Source organism: Triturus cristatus, chromosome 8 (genome assembly GCF_964204655.1).
Source record: "Triturus cristatus chromosome 8, aTriCri1.1, whole genome shotgun sequence".
In the NCBI taxonomy this organism is placed as follows: Eukaryota; Metazoa; Chordata; class Amphibia; order Caudata; family Salamandridae; genus Triturus; species Triturus cristatus.
The window spans coordinates 1,117,933,658-1,117,957,746 of record NC_140591.1 but is presented as its reverse complement, the minus strand read 5'-3'; the positions used below and the strand labels follow the sequence as shown (position 1 = coordinate 1,117,957,746).

The 24,089-nt window shown below is 44.6% G+C and overlaps 1 protein-coding gene across 3 annotated transcripts in view; it reads right to left on the bottom strand.

Annotated features, from left to right (window-relative positions):
- SLC9D1 (solute carrier family 9 member D1) overlaps positions 1 to 24,089 on the bottom strand; it is a 444,459-nt gene that overhangs the window by 330,396 nt on the left and 89,974 nt on the right. The window lies entirely within an intron of this gene.

Here is a 24,089-nt window from a genome sequence, read left to right as displayed (position 1 = left end):
TGGCCATTTAGAACTGATCATATAATTTGGTGGCACTGCGGTGAATGATGAGAACAGCAACACAAATAATGATCCACTGTTTTAGGTCTGGCATAATCCTGCTTGCAGCACCTGCATGCAATTGTTCCAAGGCATACGAATATAGGCCCTTGATGCTCTATGAGCAACTGTGGGCTTTTTACTTGATTAGCAAGAGAGGTATGCAATTTGTTGTGTTTAGCTGCTACACCATGGTAATGTAGAATCTACTTTTTTTTTAAATAAATTGCATTTAAAAAGAAGTCCTATCTTTCTACAAACCATTTGAGCGAGGCATTCATCCTAAATAGCGTATTAGTTTGCCCACCACTCCATTGCTTAACTGAGATAAATCAATTTACAGAAGGATTCAGGGGGTCTTACTACCTAAGCAAGCAATCTTTCAGTTCCAGAGGAAGGCGGAATGCGAAACACTGTGTTGGAAATATACATTTGTGTACTTTGGTGAGAAATTGAAAATATATCGAGGATGCCTGTGAAACAGGGTTTTCATCTCATAGTGATAGCCCTAAATGCCTTTTTACATCTTTATTATTGTCCTCAGTTTAATTTACGGTCTGTTCATGAAAAGTATACAATAACTGAACATTCTCATTTCAAGGAGAGCCCATTGTTGGCTGCAACTTGCAGATAATAGCTTGAACAAACTCTCCCTTCTACTGACAGATGTTTTTTTTAACAAAGCAAAATGTATTTTTTTACTGTACATTCTTAGCTGCACAATTCGGTATTTTTCTCATCTTTATTTTAGCCAGCCAAACACTATGGTCTTTTATTGCACTTACTGTTCGTATTAAACATTTCTGTTTACAAAAAAAAATAAAAACATTATTCGCCCCAAAATAAACATGTAAATTGAAAGAAATAGTGGGTAAAATGAGTACTGTTGTCCCGATTTGTCATGCTGGGATTCTGGTGGCATTTACAAACAAACCACTGGTTTATTATGTAATCCGAACTCATCGATGGCTACATACGACCTTATTACTCGTGTTATCTATTATGCATTCACTCAAGAATTTACATCAAGTAATGCAAGTTAAAATAATATACTTAGTAAATGATGGGACAAGCTTGGAATGGAAAACAAACATTTGCAATGCAATAGGTCTCGCAATTGCGAGAGTTTAAGCTATTGGCATTGTAAATGACAATGCCTTTTATTTAGGTTTTAAAAACCAACATGTAAATAGAAGGCATTGTCATTTACAATGCCAACAGCTCAAACTCTAGCAAATGCGAGTCCTATTGCATTGGCAAAAGACGTCCTTCAATAGGAAAACGAGTTTAATGTATAATGTTTTATTTTGCTTCCCTGACTCCCTGGCACATGTACTGGAGTCCATGACAAGAGAGAGCTCCATAGGGCAGTTTTTGCGGAGTGACAAGTGTGTGTTAAGTACGTGGAATTCTCAGTAAGCAGGGCTGGTTCATGTGCTATGTAGCAGAAGGTGCATTTACGTCCAGGATTTCATTTTATTGCATTGGACACGACAAGAATAACCTACATGAAAATGCGGTCTTTGTTCCACACAGACACTGTAACAGCGGTTAGTAGTGGGATCAATATAAAAAAAAAGTTATATAAATGAACTAGATAAGTAACTCAAAACAAGATGCGCTGTACAGCTGTGTTAGAAATACACAATTAAATAAACGCATGGTTTCAAAATCCTCCTGCTCCTCTATATTTATTACTATCGAATCAAAGCAATTCAGTTCATTTTCCCGGTGCTTAAAATAGCAAAGGACAGCTAAGCGCTAAGACAGTAAGTGCCATTCTCCTTATAGGTTCAAAAGATACCTAAACGTTGCACAAACCTGCAATGCTCAGAAGGTGCTACGGTTTGTTCAGTCAGTGAGAACGCAAACGAAGTAGCACCAAGGGTTCATGTTGTAAGCGAACTACTGCACCCAATTGCGGCTACCTTGTACTATCGTGGCAGGAGGCGCGGGCTCATTTTCCTTGCTTACCTTAGGACCCATGGATGATTTGCTAAGCATTTATGAGCAGATACACACAAATGTCAAGTTTTATGAGAACGGCTCATCCATTTCCGTTTTTTACTCTGCACTCTGGTGTCCAGTTTGGGAACACTACAAGTCTCAGAATGCAAAGCAAAAGCACCTCTAGACTGAGCGCTCCACTTACTGACCTACAAGTAGAGTCCAGCACTCACTGAGATGCCGCCGCCCCTCATTGGACAGCGAGAAGTCTCGAGGTTGTTAGGGCAAACAGTAGTGCATCTCCACCCCACCCTCCAGACACGCCCGCCGCGGGGTACGCCTGTACCGGACTCTGTGTGCTCTTGGGCTCCACTTGTCTCCAGAGTCCTTGGTGAGTGGGGTTGGCACAGGGGGTCCCGGGCTGGTGGTGGCACCTAGGGCGGCAGCGCTGAGTGAATATCCGGCCCTGAAAGTGAAACTCTTGGCTAATACCATCGGTCTGCAGCAGCTGCAGAGCCCAGCCCACGCCTGGGGCATTATGGGAAGGGTAGTGTTTACCACTGACGTCACCCTGTCTTGTAGGAAATTCGTATCGATGTCCGAGGTTTGACGAGTCTTTATTTACATTATATAGCTCAGACGAAGCGCCATTTCACTTATCATGTACACTGATGTTCCCATAATGACAGTCTAACCAATTGAGAGGGGAATAACAAGTGAGTGGAACATACGCATCTTCAAGACGTGCCGTGGCGTGGATGTCACGTCCGTGACAGCCGATGCACAGGGACACTGGCCGCTGCTACTTAAATGCAAAGCCTCCTTGGCCCGCAAATTGCCACTTCTCCGCGTGGCCCACTTTCCGAAAAGCACTCTCAAAATATACCATTGAGCTAAGGATGTGACGTACCTCTACAGCTCGAAGGATTTGGGATATAAAAGATGATGATCCCTCGGTAATACTTTGCATGAAACTTGGGCCTCTGGGTGTCAGGACTGTTTTGCAACCACAGCATGAATAAAACATTAATATACAAGATATATTACCTTATGTATCTTCGCCTAACACAACACGTGGGATTGCACTTTTACCGGCGATCCACACCATTTAAAACAAGCGCGGACCCGAAAGTGAAAGAGGACCGCACTGCAGCCGGAGCATGGGGATCTCTTGTCTTTATGGGGCCATGTGTTTCTAATTAGAAACACATGGCCTCATAAAGATAAGAAAGTACTTTGCGACAGACGCAGAGCAGAGAAGAGAAAGCGATTCCCTTAACTTGTCAATTTACAGTTTAGTGGATACTTGTAATTTCATAGAGAGATTGAATACTGAATCAATGTTTCTATGTTATTACAACACTTTATTAAAAGTTATATATATATATACATTGTATTTAGTCATTTACCAAATACATACAATAAAATACAATCACATAAAAAATTTATCACAATATAAAAAACAATCGTTCACGGAAATATGCATTTCATATTCAACAACAATGTAAGTGTACAATACATCACAATTATGACCAACCTAATAGAGACAGACATATACGTAAGACAAAAAGAGAGTTACTATTCTTTACGGATACACATCCAATTTGGACTTCAAAACATAGTTCCTTGATACACAGATATAATCAGTATTCAGTTTCTCTATGTTGGTCCTTGGATTGTGCCTTTCAAAAGCGTCGACGCGTTTCGATGGCCTCAGATTATTCGTACCATCTTTATCAAGACACCAATTTGTCTATCTCCTGACTTCGGTCCTCTATTTATTATAGAATCAGGATCTGATTTTATTTTTTCGTTTGATAGCTGTTCAATTCTTCAGCATTAGGAAAGCCGATCACCTGTCTTTGGCTATTTCTGACCCTCGCCTATTTTTTATCTTAGAGTCTTCTTGTTCTTAATCTTATTTGTCTCTCTCATATGAATGGAGGAATTCAAAAGGCCGCGCACTCTGAGGTATTCGTTGCTTCCTATTGGTCAGGCGGATCTATGTTAAGAAGACTCCTAGACTGAACGATGGGCGTGGAATTTAAAAATAAACCTTTTTTCCCTTTTCTTCTCAATTTGCGACATCCGGGAAAGAAAGGCTCCGTGCCCTGTGAGGCTTGCGTTCCTCTTACTTATTCGGGCGGATCTCAAAATAGATGTATTCTATTTCCGAGAGCGATCGTCGGGTTAAAATTTCTTCTACGCAGAGCAGGCAAGCCAGTCCGGGTGGGCCGGCACAAAAAGCGAAAGGGAGGCAACCCAAACACCTAATTTCAAATGTTCTAACTGAAACAACGGCGGGCCCTTATTGCCGCACCTCACACCAGTTCTTGAGATAAATGTAATAGTTGTCGTGCAATCTACCCCAAACGCCAGCCGCTGAATGGCGCTACTGTGCTCCAGATCAAACGTCAATAGAAAATGAGAAATGGGGGTGCACGAATAAGAAAGTCCGAAAAGTTCTTTAAACTAAGTGTCCACTTAAATCAGTATGTATTTTCCTGTGAAAGGACAAGTCTTATAATTTCCACGAAGTCAAGTACTTCAAGTTTCGGCAATAACCTAGACAGAGTAATCAATACGACGGCGTCTTGATTACTCTGTCTAGGTTATTGCCGAAACTTGAAGTACTTGAGTTTGTGGAAATTATAAGACTTGTCCTTTCACAGGAAAATACAACCTAATTTCAAATGGCAGGCCACGTTTAACATAAACGGTGACGCCAGCAAATGGAAATAAGGGGCGTGGCTTCAAGCCCTTTTCCCAATAAACCTCGCCGAGCGAAATACGCGTGTGCGCAGCAACGCTAGGCGAGACCTATAAAGAATACTGAATAAATGCAGCTTTCTTGCCAACATAACTTTGTTTTCCGCGTTGTCTTATGAGAGTTCATTTGCTGCAGTGGCGGCTCCTCTGCTAAGATGTAGGAGAGTCGCCCCACTGCTTTGCAGCTGCGTGAATAAAGGAAAAACAAAATGGCAACAACTCGTTATTATCATTTTATTTGTTCCTGCTGCGGCAGCTTAGCGCACAAGGCGGAGATGCTCTGCTCTCAGAGCAGGGGGAGGAGTGGTGGCACTATATAAGTGCGCATGAATGTTTGGGATACCATCTTGGGATGGCCAAACAGTCATGTGTACCTTGCATGTTCTTCACCCAGGCTGCATTACACCATGGGTAGAGAACATACCCAGGCTCCCAGGCTCCGCCTGAGCGCCGAACCATGGTGCTCAGACCAATCACAACACTGCATTGCAGTGTTGTGATTTGCTTAGGGACACCTGTGTGCTTTACCCCCTCACCCCCGCCCTGCCTCCCCCAATCTTTGCCAGCCGCCACTGGTTTGCTGTTGTAAAAACACTTTCAGTTGAGGGGCCCTATAATGTATCACAAAGGCTGCACATTAGGGTGAAACTTTGCTATTCTTGTGATTAAAAGAGGTGAGGAGTCTCCCCTCTATAAAGAATGGCTGTGAACAGGTTATAAACAATACCACTTCAATCCTGGGTTATTGTTTTTAGGTTTCATAGATCCAAAATGGTTCTCATTTAGAAGGTCCAATATTAATTTTATTTTTCGTTTATATTTAAAGAAACTTAAGATTGCTGGTCAAGCGAATGGATGTAAAAAGGCATTAGCAAAGCCAGTAGCTGGGCCTTTTATAGCCTATACCTATTGACTTTACTAACGCATAAAAACATTTACATTGCAGCATTTATTCCTTTATCTATGGAATAAACTACACAGCTGCACAAAGAAAGCTGATCCAATTTGTGCTTTGACTTCTAAGTAATGTCGTCTGAGAGAGTGCTTGGATATCTTCTGAAAAAACGCTAAAAAAACACAGGCGATTACGACAAAACATTGGCCAATATTATACAAGGCATCACATACGTTGATTTAAAATTATTAGAATGCTAAATTATGTTGAAATAAGTTTAGCTTAACTAACTTTGCTACAGCAGTCAAGAGGTCAACCAATGCACATCCCGCACTGGATCTCAGCTGCCCAACATAGGTTCAGAAAGGCCTAATCCATGGCAGATTTTTAGCCTATCCACATACAATAAATTAATCTAAAGAAAACCCCTTAGATGGTCATGGATTTTTAAGAAAATTTGGCAAGTTCCCAGCCCACCTAGTACCACAGGATCGTTTGGGATGAAGGTCATGCGTGTATAATAATGTCTTGGACATCCTTGCACTATACTGTGTAACATTACATATTTGTTAACCTTCATGTACCAGACGCCTGCATATTTATGTATGCATTTAAACTGTGTTCGCCGTTGTTTTGAACAGTATATATATACACACCTTCTTGTTTTTGTTTTTTTCATGCATACAATAACATGGAATAGTGATTCCTTGAAAACCTTCTCAATCATAGCATAAAATATTTTAGTCCTAAGCAAGTAACAGCAACGTTTAACTCATTTTTGACACAGCTTACATGTGTAATAGGTCCAATAAGAACCTGCTCACCGCTTGTCAGTGAACCATGCTTCCTACAGTACAGGGAGATGAAGTTCATGAGTGACCGGTCATTCACCCATGAGTATGCCAAGCAAAATAACAATTCAACAGTTTTCAGGCTACACTGTTTCTATTATTTACTCAAAAGGTTTCACCTACAACGCTTAAGATGTACGGTGTCCAAGCTATGCTCCCTGGAGGGAGGTTTAGGGTGCAAACAGTGGCGTGGGGTAACTAGTACATGGTCTAGGGTGCCAAAAGTGTGCACAAGATTGTGAAGAGTCTGGTCTTGGAGGAGCATACAGATAACGGCTGTTAAGAGGGGCTGCAGGTGCATGGGAGTAGGCAGAGAGTTGATAACAGCGCATGGATGAAAGGTAAGTAACAGCAATATATTGGAATCTAAAGACACACAAGTGATGGACGGAATGCAGAACAAATCAAAACATTTACCCCCAGTCAAGAGATCTGGGTTAAATCCATCATTCTTTTGCTCACCATGCCACCCAAGTGTAGACCCAACCATATGCGAATCAGTCTTCATGGGAACAGCCAAGCGAGGTCCTCCTTGGACCGGAAACAAGCATCCTAGGACCGGTTTTAGCACAGCTTACATGTGTAATAGGTCCAATAAGAACCTGCTTGCCGCTTGTCAGTGAACCATGCTTCCAACAGTACAAGGAGATGAAGTTCATGAGTGACCGGTCACTCACTCATGAGTATGCCAAGCAAAATAACAATTCACCAGCTTTCAGGCTACACGGTTTCCATTATTTACTCAAAAGGTTTCACACACATTGCTTAAGATGTTCAGTGGTCAAGCAAGGCTCCCTGGAGGGCGGTTTATGGTGTGTAGAGTGGCGTAGGGTACAGACTTCATGATCTAGGGTGACAAAAGTGTGCACAAGATTGTGAAGAGTCTGGTCTTGGAAGGGTATACAGAGAATGGCTGTGAAGAGGTGCGGCAGGTGCATGGGAGCAGGTAGAGAGTTAATAGCAGCGCATGGATGAAAGGTAAGTAACTGCAATGTACTGAGAGCAGCAATAACTATGAGCTATAAGATTTTTCACAACCTGAAGGAAATTAGATTTTTAGATTATGCACTAGAGATGCCTCAAACTCATATGACTTGTGGTTAGTTCCCACAAGATGACAACAAGTGCGCTCGGATTACAAGTTAAAGCAAGTTTCTGTGAGTTCTGCATGTACCCTTAGTAGCAAGGCACAAATAGCAAGCCCTTCTACAAAGAAAAGTGTCTGATAAATAAGCGGTAACACACTAAAACATTAAACAAATAAACAAGATATAAATTCCAAATTAGTTTACAAAAATGAAACAGAAAAACTAAATCTGTGGTAGGGACAATGAGACATTAAAAAAATTATTTGGGGTTCTCTTGCAATAAATAAACAGCAAAAATTCAATCCGAGCACTCATTGAGTTGTCCAATGCCAATAATGTTGTACACACAAGTGTTAACGTTGTCCACTTTTAATCCAGAGACATCAGATCGGGTCACACAAAATCCAATTCATTTAAAGCTGATGTTCAATCCAAATTCCTAATTTAGCCAATGTTCAATTCAATCCAATCCACGTAATCAGCGTATATTCAATCAGCATTTATAACTTGATACAGTCAACACGTGTTTCGTTGTTCGGTAATTCATACCACCACTTCTTCAGGGCTGTGGTATTCTTGATAGCTGGAGGAGTCTATTTGATCCGTTCTATAGTTCCGGTGTAGTTCTTATTTAAAGTGGTAACAGTATACGGTCTGTAACTATTCTCAAAAGCCAACAGAGTATATTGCATCTGTACTATCGGTCCGGTGTAGTCGATATGTAACGTAGAAGCACTGTGTGGTAGAAAAGCAATCTAAGGAGCAAAGAGAGTATTAACAGTATATCAATGGTGTGGACTCTTTTGCAACAAAGAAAACCATGGGAAGTACTCATTTAAAGGAGATGGCAATAACTTTCCAAGACTGCCACTGGGTGGTAGACAGAGTTTTTTGGCAAAGAAACAACTCCCTCCCACGCCCCCCCAAAAATCTGTTTTATTCACTTGCAGCTAAACATTTACTCCATTAACTTGTTTTAAAGGTACTGTTTGAGTATATATTCAGATCATAAGGACTGCAGCGCCTTCTCTGGTACTCTAAAGTTTCCCAAACTTCCAGAAAATACTTATGACGCTATCCTAAATGCTCAAGTGAGGATAAAGCTGTGGCATCGTAGAATGTTCCTCAGGTTGCCTGGAGAGAAGGAATGTTTATGGTTGATGAGATGGAATGATGTTAGATAGAGGCAGCAGTTGAAGCCAGCCTTTGATGCTTACAGGAGCTTCTGGTGGATGGGATCTTTTATTTGCAATAAACCTGGAGAACCTACAATTATCTCTGGCTCGAAGTACTTTATTACACTTGGCGACGCAGGATGGTTCCACTTTAAGGATTTATTTATCTATACAAGATCCCAACACTACTTCGTTTCAAAATGGATCAACTATAAGGAAAAAGAACTCTTTGATCACACTGCTCTACAGGTACGGCGCAATTTTAAACCTCACTCGACGCTTTAAATAGACTCTATGGGCTTTGCAGTGTGGCTTCTTGTTAACAATTTGAAATGAAGTAAACTATGGATTATCTGGCTGTTTGGCTCGTTTGAAAGGAAGTGATTGCATCGTAGACTCAGCGTTTGTGCGTTGTAGCCCGGAATAGAGTAACTGTGGAGAAAAATAGACTGCGGGCAACATTTGAGCACAAGCGTCGCATTTGCCTTTCGTTGTGCGTGCAACAGCTGATTGGAAGCGTTGTGCGTAGCAACCAATATGAAAAGTCTACGAGTCTGAGTCAAATGAAGTTTATAGGTAAATTGATTTAACGGGAGCAATTTGCCTCATAAAAAAAAAAAAAAGGAGAAGAGAAGGAAACGACACAGCATTTTTCAAGTCAGCGCCATAGCATTTTTCAAGTCAGCGCCTCTCACCGTTTTCGAACGCCGTCAGTGATCCGCCATTCTGCCATTCAGTTCTCGTGTTCAAGTGAGACTACACGCACTAGCGCGCTGCGTCACCAGCACTCCATACGCAATGCGCTGGTTATCAAGGGAACCGCAATAAACAAGAGAGTTGCTGATGTACGCGCCGCGTCTTTCACGTTTATTTCTACACGTGTTTAGCGTTGCTGGGCAACAAAGGTGGACATCGGCAGCTTCTAATCGGCGGATATACTGAGTGACAGGTACATTTAACTGGCATGACTAAATGATTTAAAGTGTATCCCCTCAGTGATACACACACTTTACTACAAAACCTCAAGGTAAAATAAGACTCAACAGCAATATTTGTGCACACGTTTGTTACTGACCATTTTAAAAAGAAAAGGGAAAGGAGGCAAACCATTTCTCTTGATTTCAGCCTCGTGGTAACCAGTTTGGTGTTAAAAAAAAAAAGGGGGTAATTGTTAAATTCTCATTTTTTCGCACATTTCGATTTTTGGATAAGGTACAACTTTACTTGGGAAAAAGGGTTCACGTTAAGATTATCACAATGCAAAACGTTACTGCACCTCCTTTCTTTCTGTCATTACCGGGGGATCCTCCCATAAAGTGGCAAAAATGGCAGAAAGTTTTTGAGAGGTACGCAAGAGTTGTGTTGCGTCTCTAAGTGCAGAAAGGAAGACTGCTTTGTTATTGCATTGCCTAGGCTCAGAAGGCCAAGAAGTCTTCGACCATCTTCCTGAACTGGTTGATCGTAACCTCAATGAGTACGAAATATGCATTGCCATGTTAGATAAACATTTTTTACCCAAAGTTAGTACCATTTTAGAGAGATATCACTTTGCCAGAAGGTCCCAGTTGGAAGATGAGAGTGTTGAGAACTACATCACCTCTCTCAGGAAATTGGCTTCCTCATGTAAATTTGCTGCGACTCTCGACGAAAGAATAAGGGGTCAATTCATGTTGGGTTGCAGCATTGAACGCGTCAGAGGAATTGTGGCAAAAAGACGAACCGAATTTGGAAGGAGTTATTGTAATTGCCAAGAGGATAGAACACTCTTTAAAATGTGTAGATGTCAAAGAAAAATGGGGAAAGTAAGGAAAAAAGCTCTGTTCAAGCCGTCAAGACTACCCCTAGAGGAACTGTTGATCATAAAGAAACCCAGAAAAACGAAGCATTAAAAGAAGCTCCCAAGTAATTTAAGGTGTCTAACGTAAAATGTTTTCGTTATGGGAAAAGTGGTCACTTTGCAAATGACAGGCAATGTCCAGGGTGGAAGGTCACATGTAGCAAATGTAAAAAGAAAGGTCATTTCTCTGCTATGTGTAAAGGAAAAAATTACAAGGGGAAAGTAAGTGAAATATATTATGATGTTGATGATGATTATCAATGCCAAGATGAAGTGGATTGTGGGCAAATTCAAGTACAGGTAGTACAAAATGGAGAAGGGAAAAATTGCCCCATTGATGAAATCCTAGTTGAAGGAAAGCCAACTAAGGTTATTTTTGATTCAGGTGCGAAAATAACCATTATTTCCAGAGATTTTTACAAAAACCATATTATGGGAAAGGTAAAGGTTTTTCGTCCTGACATAAAACCTGTGGCCTATGGGGGTGAACCAATTAAACTTGTTGGGTACTTCTGGGGTTTAATTGACTACAAAGAAAGATTAGCCAGTGCAAAAATATACATCTCACAAAAGGGAGACAGCATTCTCAGTTGGTTCCACCAGAGGGATTTGGAGGGTCATGTTAGACCCAAATTCGTCGCCCCCCGTTATTTTAAAAGATAATTTTGTGTCTAAGTCGGTATCTGTTGTTTAAGACTCTACTAACAAAGAGTTTTCAGATGTTTTGAGGAACAGATTTCCCAATGTGTTTTCAAAAAAATTGGGTTGCCTCAAAGGGTACCTTCATCATATTAGAATGGTTGACAATGCTAAACCCGTTTGCTGTAAAGTTAGAAATGTACCTGTTGCAGTCAGAGATCTGGTCAAAGTAGAATTGGAGCGACTCAAGGACGAAGGAGTAATTGAGGATGTAGAGGAGACTCAATGGGTTGCTCCGGTCGTCGCAGACAAGAAAGCTGATGGGTCTCTTCGTTTGTGTGTGGACCTTTGCGAATTAAATAAGAGTGTAGTCACTGACCGATACCCTCTACCAAAGATAAACGACATGTTGATGTTCTTAAAAGGTGCAAAGGTTTTCAGTACCATTGACTTACGGTCAGCATACCACCAAATTAGATTAGATGATGATTCTAAAGATCTAACGGCGTTTGTCACACCTTTTGGCACGTTCAGGTTTGCTAGACTTCCTTTTGGGCTGGTATCAGCAGCCTCAGTTTTCCAAAGGGCACTGGAGAAGGTTTTAAAGGGTTTAACAGGTGTAAAGATTTATCAAGATGATATATTGATTTTTGGATGTGACACAAAAGAACACGATGACAGGTTATACAGGGTGTTGGACAGATTACAAGACTTTAACCTCACGGTTAAGATTGAAAAGTGTAAGTATAGGAAAAGCTCAATTAAATATTTAGGGCATACCATCTCTCAAGGGGGGGTGTTACCAAAGGAGAGCTTGATTACTGCCATACAGAATCTAGCTGCACCTACGAGTAGAGAAGAACTTATGAGTTTCCTGGGTATGGCCGAATACTATAATAAGTTTATAAAGGGTTTCGCTTCATGTAGTGTGCACATGAGGGCTTTACTGCGCAAAGGTTGCGAATTTTTGTGGGATGCTGAATGTGAGCAAGAATTTTGTAACCTTAAACAAAAGTTAAAATCTGCTCCCAAACTGTGTAGTTTTGACCCCAAGAAAAAGTCCATTTTGATCACAGATGCAAGTTTGAAGGGACTAGGAGCAGTTCTAGTACAAAAGGATCAGTCCCATGAGCAAGTCATTCTTTTCTTATCCAGGAGTTTGCGAGATGCTGAGTTTGGCTACTCCGCAATAGAGAGAGAAGCTTTAGCGGTATATTGGGCGATAAGCAAGTTAAAAAATTTCTTGTGGGGTGCCACTTTTGAAGTCAGGTCTGATCATAAACCTTTGGTTGAAATTTTCAAGAACAAGGGGATTGACGCTGTTTCAGGTAGAATCACAAGATGGGTTGTCGGGCTCCAAGATTACAATTTTGATGTAAAGTATCTGCCTGGGGTGGAAAACAAGGTAGCTGATGCTTTGTCCAGATTAGTTGTCTTTGACGTCAACTTTGACGATGAGTGTGAACGAGACGATGAAATGGTTTGTCTGGTGGATGATTCCACTATTGATAAGGACAGGTGGAAAAAAGCAGCTCTTCAAGATCAAGTTTTATTAAAGGTCTTAGAAGCCATTAACAGTGGTTGGAAAAAAAATCATAGAGATGACGTAGAATTGGATAAGTCAATTATCGGAACGTGATGGTCTACTTTTCAGGGGTCTGAGGCTCATTCCCCCAATTAAAATTAGAGTGGATCTCATATCACTTGCACACAGTACACATCAGGGTATTTCGAAGACAAAAGGGAGACTTCGTCTCAATTATTGGTGGCCAGGGATTGATATACAGGTTGAAAGGAAAATAAGAGAATGTGTGGAGTGTGCCCTGAGTGAGAGGGTAGCAAAACCCAAGACACAACCCATGGAGATAAGGGAAAGACCTGATGCCCCTTGGAAAGAAGTGGGTTTAGATATTTTGGGCCCCATACAGTCATCAGGTACGGACTGGTATGTTTTTGTGTTAATTGATTTTTTTTCAAGGTGGCCTGAAATAGGAATTTCAAGAGGGGTTGAAACCAAACATGTGATAGGCTTCTTAAAGAAAATGTTCTCTAGAGAAGGAATACCTTCTAATGTCTTAACGGATAATGGGGTGCAATTTGTATCCAGAGAAATGCTGACGTTTTTTGCAAAACATGGTATCAAGCACAAAAGATCGTCTTTGTATCACCCAGAAACCAATGGCATGGTTGAGAGGTTCAACCGTGTGCTAAAAGAAACTATTAACATGGCAAGGTCAAGTGGTCTTGATTGGCGTAACCAAATTTGGGATAAGGTTGAGGCTTACAGGGTATCGCCCCACTCTGTCATGAATAGGACCCCTTTTGAATTATTCAGGGCCAGATGCCCCAATACTCTGGTAGCTGCCCCGTGGGTAAACGATATGCAACCTGAGTTAATCACTCAAAATGATAAATCTAATTGGAGGGTGAAAGAATCAGAAAAAATCATATCTAGGAAAGAGAATTTTGATGTGAGGAAATCTGTGAAGAGGACTGCTGTGAAAGTGGGGGATTGGGTTCTCATAAAGAACCCAATCAAAAAGAGATCTGGAGAACAGTTTAAAAGTAATAAAAGTGTTCAGTAATGCTATAAAAACTGCTGACCACCGCATTTGGAATTTGAACAGGGTGGTGGTAGTAAGGAAAGATATGTTGACTAGTAAAAAATTGTCCGGTTGTGATGATGTAAGCAGAGCTCCCCAAAGCATTTGCAAATCCTCTAGAGTTTCCAAGCCTCCCATGTTTCTAAAAGATTTTGTAAAATAGGTTTTTGAACATTGTTAAGTTGTAATATAGGTTTGCACTCCTGGTGTAATTCATACATTTTCTTTCTAAGAGAAGGGGATGTGTGGCATCGTAGAATGTTCCTCACGTTGCCTGGAGAGAAGGAATGTTTATGGTTGATGAGATGGAATGATGTTAGATAGAGGCAGCAGTTGAAGCCAGCCTTTGATGCTTACAGGAGCTTCTGGTGGATGGGATCTTTTATTTGCAATAAACCTGGAGAACCAACAATTATCTCTGGCTCGAAGTACTTTATTACAAAAGCGTTTCCCCAAGTCCTTCCAGCCTATGGCAAAAAGTCCAGTAACCACTGGTAATGGTGGTTTTGCACTAGGCGGATGCAGCTCATTTTGCCTCTGCTATTCACCACTTTGTCATCACACCAGAATAAGTTCAAGACCAGGCAAGCTCCTTCAGGAACAGAGCTGGACCATCCTTCGTCAGTTTGTCAGCAAAAGGGTCAACTTTGCTGATCCGGAGAGCAACTTTTTAGATCCAGAGAGTCAAGAGGAAGCAGGTGTCACATTTTTAATCCCTTGTCTAAGCACCCAAAAAATCTTCCAAGCAGGTAGTCTCCTAATGATTTCTTAGTCCCAAGCAGCACTATGCCTCATGACTCGAGTCGGCAGATTGTGGAATGTCACCTGAATAGTAGTTGGCCAGTTTCTCTAAGTAAACAATGTCAGAATTACTACACATTCTCTTCCACTACTTTAGAGCACTATGAACCAGTTCCTGGCTCACAAGAGCTGATTTGCTGCCCACATAATGCCTCAATGCTTTTTTCTTAGATTTGGAAGATGACATATCATGGCATTGTCTAGGTTTCTCCCTCTTACTCCAATACCACCTCCAAAAGTCAAGCTCCTCTGCCTCCTTTAAGATCTAAGCAAGTCTCGTCTTCCCCTTCCTAGGAAGTATGACTCCTATCAGTATACACCATGATGTGCTTCATGGAAGGCCAGTGCTGCAGTTTAATTTTGGCCAATAGTTGCAAAACATAAGGGAAATGACAGGCAAGATGGCCACATTTGGCAATGTGTTTTGAATAGTGGCAAACGTCCATCTTTAGAGCCTTGCCAAGAAGCAAAGGAAGACTAATCTGAGCAGGGCTGCGATCAGGGGGCTGGACAGCAAGAAGCCATTTGTTCTGGAAAGGCCTATGAGAAGAGATGTGAAAAAAACACTGGTTGCTACATGTGAACTCAAGCAGGGGAGTCAACCAGAGGTAGGAGCTTAATTTAAAAAAAAAAAAAAAAAAAGAAAAGGGCACAGCCGAGAAATAGAAACCTTATAAAAGCATCAACGCAATATATACATAATTCCATGATGATTATTTCTATTTTCAATAATTAGTTATAGGCCGTGAGAATGCCTTTGCCATCGTTTCCGAACCCAAAAGTGAGAAATAAAAAGTCCTTTATTTATAACGTCACTTAGTTCACAACTGCCTTCAAGCTTAACCTTACGAGCACTACAAAGCTGATTTACAGAAATGTCAACTATACCAATAAAATAGTGAAAAAGGTTACCGTTTTAGGAAAAAGCACATGGAGCCAAGAAGCCTGTGACAGTTTCACTGCCTAGGTGTCGGAAGCACCAACTACCCCGTACCAGAACGGATAAATCAATCTAAGGAAAAAGTGCGAAAATATGGATTTCCAACAGAACTCCGATACCCGATTTCTTCGGGTCTAGTTCGCGCTATATAAAACTAAAAAAAAAAAAAAGAAAAAAAAAAAAAGAAAATAAAGAACTCTTAAATCTGACGCAATGAAGTGGTATTATAAGACCACATTTTAAGAATGGTCCCCTTTCTTAGTAGAAACAACGATGATGAAAATTAGCACCTTTACTTGCACTAATGATAACATCTTCATATTAAGGCCCAGAGTTGATATCAAAAATCAAATGAATGCCAAACAGACTGTAAGAAAAAATAGAAAGAGAGAAGCAGGAAATCCTAGTTTTAAGTTTACCAAGCAGTTCGGTAAACAGTAACAATAGAGGCGGTGTAAAGGCTAGAAATGTAAGCTAAGACAATGCCCTAAGCAAATAACGTCACAGGGTTGGAACGAAGAAATCAATACATGCAGTTTTCCTGTTACAGTGGTCATGGCTTGAATATCTAGACATAAAACAATTGTTCCGTTTTAGATCTTTAAAAAAAATTGTATGTACAGATCTTTAAAAAAAATTGTATGTACGTTTCTTTGCCACCGGCATCCACTTCCACATGGCTTAATACGAATAAATGTGGCAAAGATGCAGTTCCACCGTCTTTTACAGACTACAGAACAGTTTGCAGCCACTTTTTTTGACTGTTAGACGCATTAACATTTAAGCTACGAAAAAGGTGTTATCTTGTCAAGGAACAAATTAAATGTTTCCGTTGCCCAGAGATCAGCACTTAAACAACAAGAAGAGATATATTAAGTTATGCAGAACCGAGCTAGCAAAGTGCCCACCCAGGCAAACTCGGCTGTCCAGACAATAGTGCTTTGTGACAGTATGGAGGGACACCCACGTTGCTTCCTCCGGATGTCTAGGAAAGTGACTCCGCATGCTAATGCAGTGGAAACAGCTTTGGCCCTAATGAAGTAAGCTCGCAAGACTTCCGGAGGCTGCCTCATTGCCAATGCATAGCAGATCTTAATGGGGAGAACAATTTAGTGCGAGATGGTACGTTTCTGCACAGCCTTGCCTTTTTTCACTCCAGCAAACCCCACAAAGAGCTCATCATCCACCAAGTGGTCTTTGGTACGATCTAAGCAGAAACTGATCTCTCTTTTGGGATCCAAGCAGTGGAGTCTGTTCTCCTCTGTAGCTAGGTGAGGCGAAGCATAGCACGCCAACAAGGTGATAGTTTGACCGACGTGGAACGGCATCACAATGTTCGGTAGAAAAGAGAGTCTACTTCTCAGAACCATCTTATTGGGGAAGAAGGTGGTGTGTGGTGAATGAAAACACAGAGCCCGAAGCTCACTTATATGTTGTGCAGAAGTGATGGTTCAATTGTAAGAAGCCACAAAGGACAGCTGTAATAAGGACAAGATTGAGGTACCATTGGGGCATCACAAAGGAAGAAGGGGGAAACATGTATTGTAGCCCTTTCAGAAAGTGCAACACATCTGGTGATTTAAACAATGAGGGCTGATCAGGTAACCGTAAGAAAGCAGAGAGGCCAGACAGATAACTCTTAACTGTGCCCAGAGCAAAGCCTTGCCGGGCGAGAGACAGAACAAATAATAAAGAACAAGTTACTTACTTTCGGTAACAATATATCTGTAAGAGATAGATTAGTTATGGATTCCTCACCTTAGAATTACCCCCAGGAGTCAGACTGGATCAGAAGAATTTTTTCCCCCTCAGCAGTACCGCTGTGCGCTGATAGGTGGCGTCGGTCGACTCTGCGTTCGTCGTTGGCGCCATGGTCACCGGAATTACGACGTGGTATCTACTTAGACGCCGCCCTCGCGCACTGACGTCAGTTCTCTACACAACTTTCCACGCCAGAAGCACAGAGCCATGCAAGACACTGACGATTGGGTCACAAAAACTAGGGCCCTGAAAGTGAATCCCTTACTCTAGAAGTCAGTTCGCAGAACGGGGAGGATGGGTGGGGCAGTGAGGAATCCATAACTAATCTATGTCTCTTACAGATTTATCGTTACCGAAGGTAAGTAACTTGTTCATCTGAAAGAGACAGTTATGGATTCCTCACCTTAGAATAGATACCCCAGCAATACCAACCTCGGTGGTGGGTCTGCGAACCAAGTTCACAACAGAAAGTCCTGGAGAACTGAATGCTCGAAGAAGCCATCTCTCCGGACTTGGCTGTCCAGGCAGTAGTGTTTGGTAAACGGGTGCAGCAAAGCCTGGCACATGTCATGAAGGGGAACTCCACGTCCCAAAGCAGCAGTAGCTGCCATTGCTCTGGTGGAATGGGCACGCAACCCTACTGGAGGTTCCTTTTTCTCCAAAGAATAGCGAATTGTTATACAAAGAACGACCCATTGAGAGATGATCCGTTTTTGTACGGCCCGACCTTTCTTGGTTCCACGTAGCCAACAAAAAGTTGGTCATCCACCCAGAATTGTCTTGTGCGATCCAGACTGAAGGAAAGCGCACGTTTTGGATCCAGACAATGGAGCCGCTCTTACTCTTTAGAAGGATGCGGAGGCGGAAAGATGGTGGGCATAGTGATGGTCTGTCTTATGTGGAAAGAGGTAACCACTTTGGGAAGGAAAGAAGGCCCAGTGCGAAGAACGACCTTGTTCGGATGAACAGCCAAGAAAGGAGGTTTAGAAGAGAAAGCTTGAAGCTCACTCACCCTGTGAGCAGAGGTGATGGCAACCAAGAAGGCAGTTTTCAAAGTTAAAAGTCTGAGAGGACAATTATGTAGCGGCTCAAAGGGAGCATAAGATAAGTCAGAAGCAAGTTCAAGCCCCACTGAGGCATTATGAAAGGAATAGGAAGAAAGAGATGAGGAATATCCTTAAGGAATCTATTTACAATAGGGGACTTGAAAAGTGAAGGTCGATCAGGAAGCCTAAGAAAGGCTCAAATGGCTGAGAGATAGCCCTTAAGAGTGCCCAGAGCAGAGCCCTGATGGGCCAAAGAAAGGAGGAAGAGAACGTCAGAAAGAGGGGCGGAAAGGGGATCCACAGTCTTCGCTGTGCACCATGCCATAAATGTGTTTCATCTCCATGCGTATACCGTTTTAGTGGAGGGACGTCTGGCTGCCGTCCCCTGCTGCTGCGACAGAAGATCCTCCCGAAGAGGCAGTCTGATCGGAGGATCGATGGCCATGTAGAACAGCTCGGGATACCAGACAATTTGTGCCCAATCCGGAGCCTCAAGAATGACTTGGGCCTGGTCGCGCTTGATCTTCTTCGGCACTCTGGGCAGAAGTGGTATAGGCAGAAAGGCGTATAGAAGACCACAACTCCACTTGCGATGAAAAGCATCGCCTAGCGAGTGCTGCCTTGGAAATTCCAATTCGCAGAACTGCTGACATTGCGCATTCTCTTCGGTGGCGAATAGATCTAACCAAGGCTCTCCCCACTGCTGAAAGAGACCTTGCACCACCTCCGAGTGAAGACACCATTCATGATCTATCATGCACCTGCGACTCAGTTTGTCCGCTCTGGCGCTCAGAGAACCTGCCAGGTGTTGAACCACCAGGGATAGTCCCTGATGTTCCAGCCATGTCCAAAGGCGGAGAGCCTCTTGACATAGGGTCCAGGACCCCACCCCGCCCTGTTTGTTGCAGTACCACATGGTGGTGGTGGTGTTGTCCGTGAACACCTGCACTACTCTTCCCCGGACAGAGGGAAGGAATGCCTTTAATGCAAGATGAATTGCCTAAAGCTCCAGAAGGTTGATGTGGAGCCCGGACTCCGCCGGAGACCAGAGGTCTCTGATCTCTGCCTCTCCCATGTAGCCGCCCCACCCCAGAAGTGATGCATCCGTCACCACTGTAAACTCTGGTGGGATAAGGGAGAGGAATCTGCCATTGACCCAATCCTGGTTCGTGAGCCACCACTGTAATTGTTGAGCAGTGCCCTCCGAGATTTGGACGCAATCAACAGATTCCCTGGATGCTGTGCCCACTGTAACTTCAGGTCCCACTGCAGAGCCCGCATATGTCACCTTGCATCATCCACCAGCAGGACACAGAAGGCCATAAGGCCCAGCAAACTCAGGGTCATTCTGACCGAAACCTGGGATAGAGGCTGAAAGATCGGAATCAAAGCCCGAATATCCCGGACTCGCTGCTCGGGAGGATGAACTCGAAACTGCATTGTGTCCAGAATAGCTCCGGTGAAAAGGAGCTTCTGAGAGGGAGTCAGGTGTGACTTCAGCACATTGATAGGGAACCCCATCGAATGCAGGAGGTCCGCCGTAGTCTGAAGGTGGGAGACGACTGCCTGGGGCGAGCGCCTTCAACAACCAGTCGTTGAGCTAGGGGAAGACTAGAACCCCTGATCTGCGCAGATGAGCTGCGACCACCGCTATCACTTTCGTGAACACCTGAGGGGAGCTTATAAGGCCAAAGGGGAGTATGGTAAACTGAAAGTGCTCGTGGCCTACCGTGAACCGCAGGTAGCACCGGCAGGACGGGGATGTGAAAAAAAGCGGGCTGCACGTCCAACGCTACCATCCAGTCTCCAGGGTCGAGAGCAGCAGTTGACGTTCTTGACGCAGGCCCTTGTCCTTCTTGGGCACCAGAAAGTAGTGGGAATAACAACCACAACCTACTTCTGGGACAGGAACGCGCTCAATGCCTCACTTGGCCAAGAGAGCCTTAACTTCCTGTTGGAGAAGGGCCATTTGATCCTCCGACATGCAATGGAATTGAGGTGGAATGGATTGAGGGGTAGTCTCGAAGGTGAGGGAGTAGCCCCTTTGGACTATCTGCAAAACCCACCTGTCTGACGTGATGTTGAGCCCGTGGAGGAGGTGATGGCGAATCCTGCCGCCCACTGGCCAATGATGGGCCTGAAAGGTCGGACTAGGAGGGTTTGGAGGCCGCTGCAGAGGGGCCGCTGGTGAACAGGCCTGTCCGTTGGCCACCCAACCCACAGCGGTGGGATCCACTTCCTCGGCCGCGCAGAGGTCAAACAGCTTGCGCAGGCCTACGGCTCTGGGTCTAACGTGGCGGGGCACCCCTTCCGTAGCCTCAAAAGGGGCGAAAAGCAGACTGTGCCGGGTGGGAGGTGGAAGTGAGGCCCAAGGATCTGGCCATAGCCCTGGAATCCTTAAAGCGCTAGAGCACGTTGCCAGCCTTGTCGCAAAACAGGCGACGGCCATCAAAGGTCATGTCTAAAAGCGCTGCTTGGACATCCCCTGCAAAACTAGTGGACGTCAACCAGACGTAGCGTCTCAGTGCTACTGACGTGGAAATCGTCCTGCCCAGCGAGTCAGCGGTGTCCAGCCCACACCGGATGATGAATTTCGCTGCGTCTCTCCCTTCGGCAATGGCATGAGAGAGCACGCCCGGGCCTCCTTCGTGGGAATAACGGCCCAATAGGCATGCGGTATTCACTGACCGCAGCCCCAAGCTGGAGGTAGAAAACATCTTCTTCCCAAGGAGGTCCAGCTTCTTGGATTCCCTATCAGGTGGTGCATTAGGGAATGCGCCTTTGGACGTGGAGGTTTGGACTACCAAGGTCTCAGGGGTAGGATGGGAAGAGGGGAAAATGGGGTCACCCGGGGCCGGGCGGTGGCATCGGTCAATCATCCTGTCCACAGGAGCGCCTGTGTTGGGCTTGGACCAAGTGTTCAAAAGGATGTCCGTAAGGGCCTCATTGAATGGCAGCAGGGGTTCCGAGGAGGCCGCTGCCGGTTGAACCACCTCTGTCAGGAGGTTAGTCCTGACCGCCACCATAGAACGCTCGAGGTTTAGGGCCTTGGCTGCCCTACGCAACACCACTGCTTAAGATGCTCCCTCTTCCGTAGCCACAGATAGCATGCCAAGGCCTGGGGAGGTGTCCAGACCTCTGGCCTCACCAAACTCCTCTCTCCAGTCCGGTTCCTTCAAATGGTCTGCAAGAGGGTCCACAGACCCTCCCAGTCCTCCTCATCCTCTCCTGTGAGCCACTCAGGGCAGTAAGAAACATCAGGAGAGAACAGGGGTACAAAAGTACTGGTTGGCACCGGTCCGTACGTCGGGTGACGTCAGTACGGTGCCATGTCCTCAATGAGGGGGAGGCTGAGGTCGACGCCATCTGGCAACACAATGGGCTTTGGAGGTGGCGGGGGTTTCGTCAATAGATTCGGCGCCGGAGGAGGTGCCACGAGGTTGACCGGCACCGATCCGGATCTAGGCCTGGATCCTTGGGGGCCCTGCGGCACCGGAGCTGAATCCAGATTGCCGACATCGAAGGCCTAGAGCCCCCTAACCGAGTCCGCGGGCCCCGAGGGCAAGCCGGCGGAGTTGGGCTTCCCAAAGGTAGAATGTAAGGCTTTATAAAAGCTGTGAAGCTGGGCAGGGGTCGCTCCGGGTCCCAGAACGGGAGGGAAGGCCTTGAGAAGCTTTTGGGAACGCTCCCGCAAAGACTTCTGGATTCATGGCCTGGCAGTCGGTGCACGACTTTACTTTGGATCGTGGTCGCGCTCCAGGCACTAAAGGCCCACGAGGTGCGGGTCTGTGACCGACATCATTTTGTGACAGGAGTCACAAGCCTTGAAGCCGGTCCGACGTGACATCCCTCCGTGCACCAGGAGTCGATAGACTCAAAAAATGGTGTTGACAAAAGTTGCAAAAACTGGAGTCAAAAACTTACACGAAGTACCGCTCTCTCCGGATCTGCGCTGGCTGGCGCGGAAAAAGAAAGCATTGACGTCAGCGCGCGAGGGCGGCGTCTAAGTAGATACCGCAAGGTACCTACCGATGCGCAGAAGTACTGCTGAGGGAAAAAATTCTCCGGATCCAGTCTGACGCGAGGGGGTAATTTTAAGGTGAGGAATCTATAACTAATTGTCTCTTTCAGATACATACGACAGTTTGACCTGGAGGGAGTCAACCTGGCGCGTGCAGAACCAAACCAAGTATTTGCGCCAACAGGTATATACAGTTTTCGTCGATGGACGCCATGCAGCCAGGATGACATTAACCATCTTGGGGGAAGATCAAAGGTGTTAAGTTGTTTCCGCTCAAACTCCAGGCATGAAGGTGGAGGTTGCAAAAGCTTGGATGCAGGACCCTGCCCTGTTGCTGTGACATCAGGTCCTCCCGGATGGCAGCCTGATCAGAGTACATATACTTAAGCCCCAGAGGTCTGGATACTAAATTCTCTATGCCCAATCCAGACCCACTATGATGACGCGGTCTGTCCTGATCTTCTTGAGAACTTGGAGCAGGAGTGGTATAAGTGGTAAAGCATACAAGAGTCCTGAGTTTCACGTGAGCCGGTACGTGTCACAGAGCAAGAGAAATTCCAATGTACATAAATATTGACATTGTGAGTTCTCTGCGGTGGTGAATAGATCTAGCCAAGGCTCTCCCCATTTGCGAAAGAAACCTTGAAATCTGGGTGTCGCTACCATGCAGAACGCCCTAGCGTTTAAGGAGCCCACCAAGTGGTTCACCAACAGGAAAATAGCATGATGGTTGAGCCATTGTCAGAAGGACAAGACCTCCTGGCACAGAGTCCATGACCCCACCGTGCCCTGTTCGTTCCAGTACCACAAATCGGTAGTGTTTTCTGTGAGCACCTGTACCAGCCTCCACTGGATGGATGGCAGGAAGGCTTTCAGCACCAAGCAGATGGCCCTCAGCTAAAGAACAGTGATATGAGCTAAGACTCCACCGGAGATCAGCGGCCTCTTATCTCCACATCTTCCAGGTTGCCACCTCAGCCCAGAAGTGAAGCATCAGTCACCACTGGGAGGTTTGGTTGGAGAAGGGAGAGAGGTCTGCTGCTGACCCAATTGTGGTCCAGTAGCCACCAAACCAGATCTTTCACAGTCTCCTCTGAAATCTGAATGTAGTCTGAGAGGTCCCCTTGATATTGGGCCCAGTGGGACTACAGATCCACTGCAGAGCCCGCATATGCCACCTTGCGTGCTCAACCAGCAGAATGCCATCAGTCCTAACAGCCTCAGAGTCGGCCTCACTGAAAACTTGGACCAAGGCAGGAAGATCAGGATCATAGCCTTAATGTCCTGGACTCTTCCCCCCGGGGAAAAGCACGAAACCGAACTGTGTCCCGAATGGCTAATATGAAGAGGAGCATATGAAAAGGAGCCAGGTGTGACTTTGGTATGTTTATAGTGAACCCCAAAGATGATTGGAGGTGCGCCGAAAATGTGCTCTGCCATCACTCTGGTTAACACATGAGGGGCACAGCACACTGAAAATGCTCCCCTCTCACCAAGCATCGCTGGTAGTGCTAATAGGCCAGCAGGACGGGTATACAGAATAGGCGTCCTGCAGATCTAATGCCAACATCCAGTCTCCAGGGCCATGAGAAGACAAGACCTGGGCCAAGCTGACCATTTTGAAATTCTCCTTATGGCGGAAGGTATTGAGAGGGCGCAGTTCTAGATTCGCCCAAA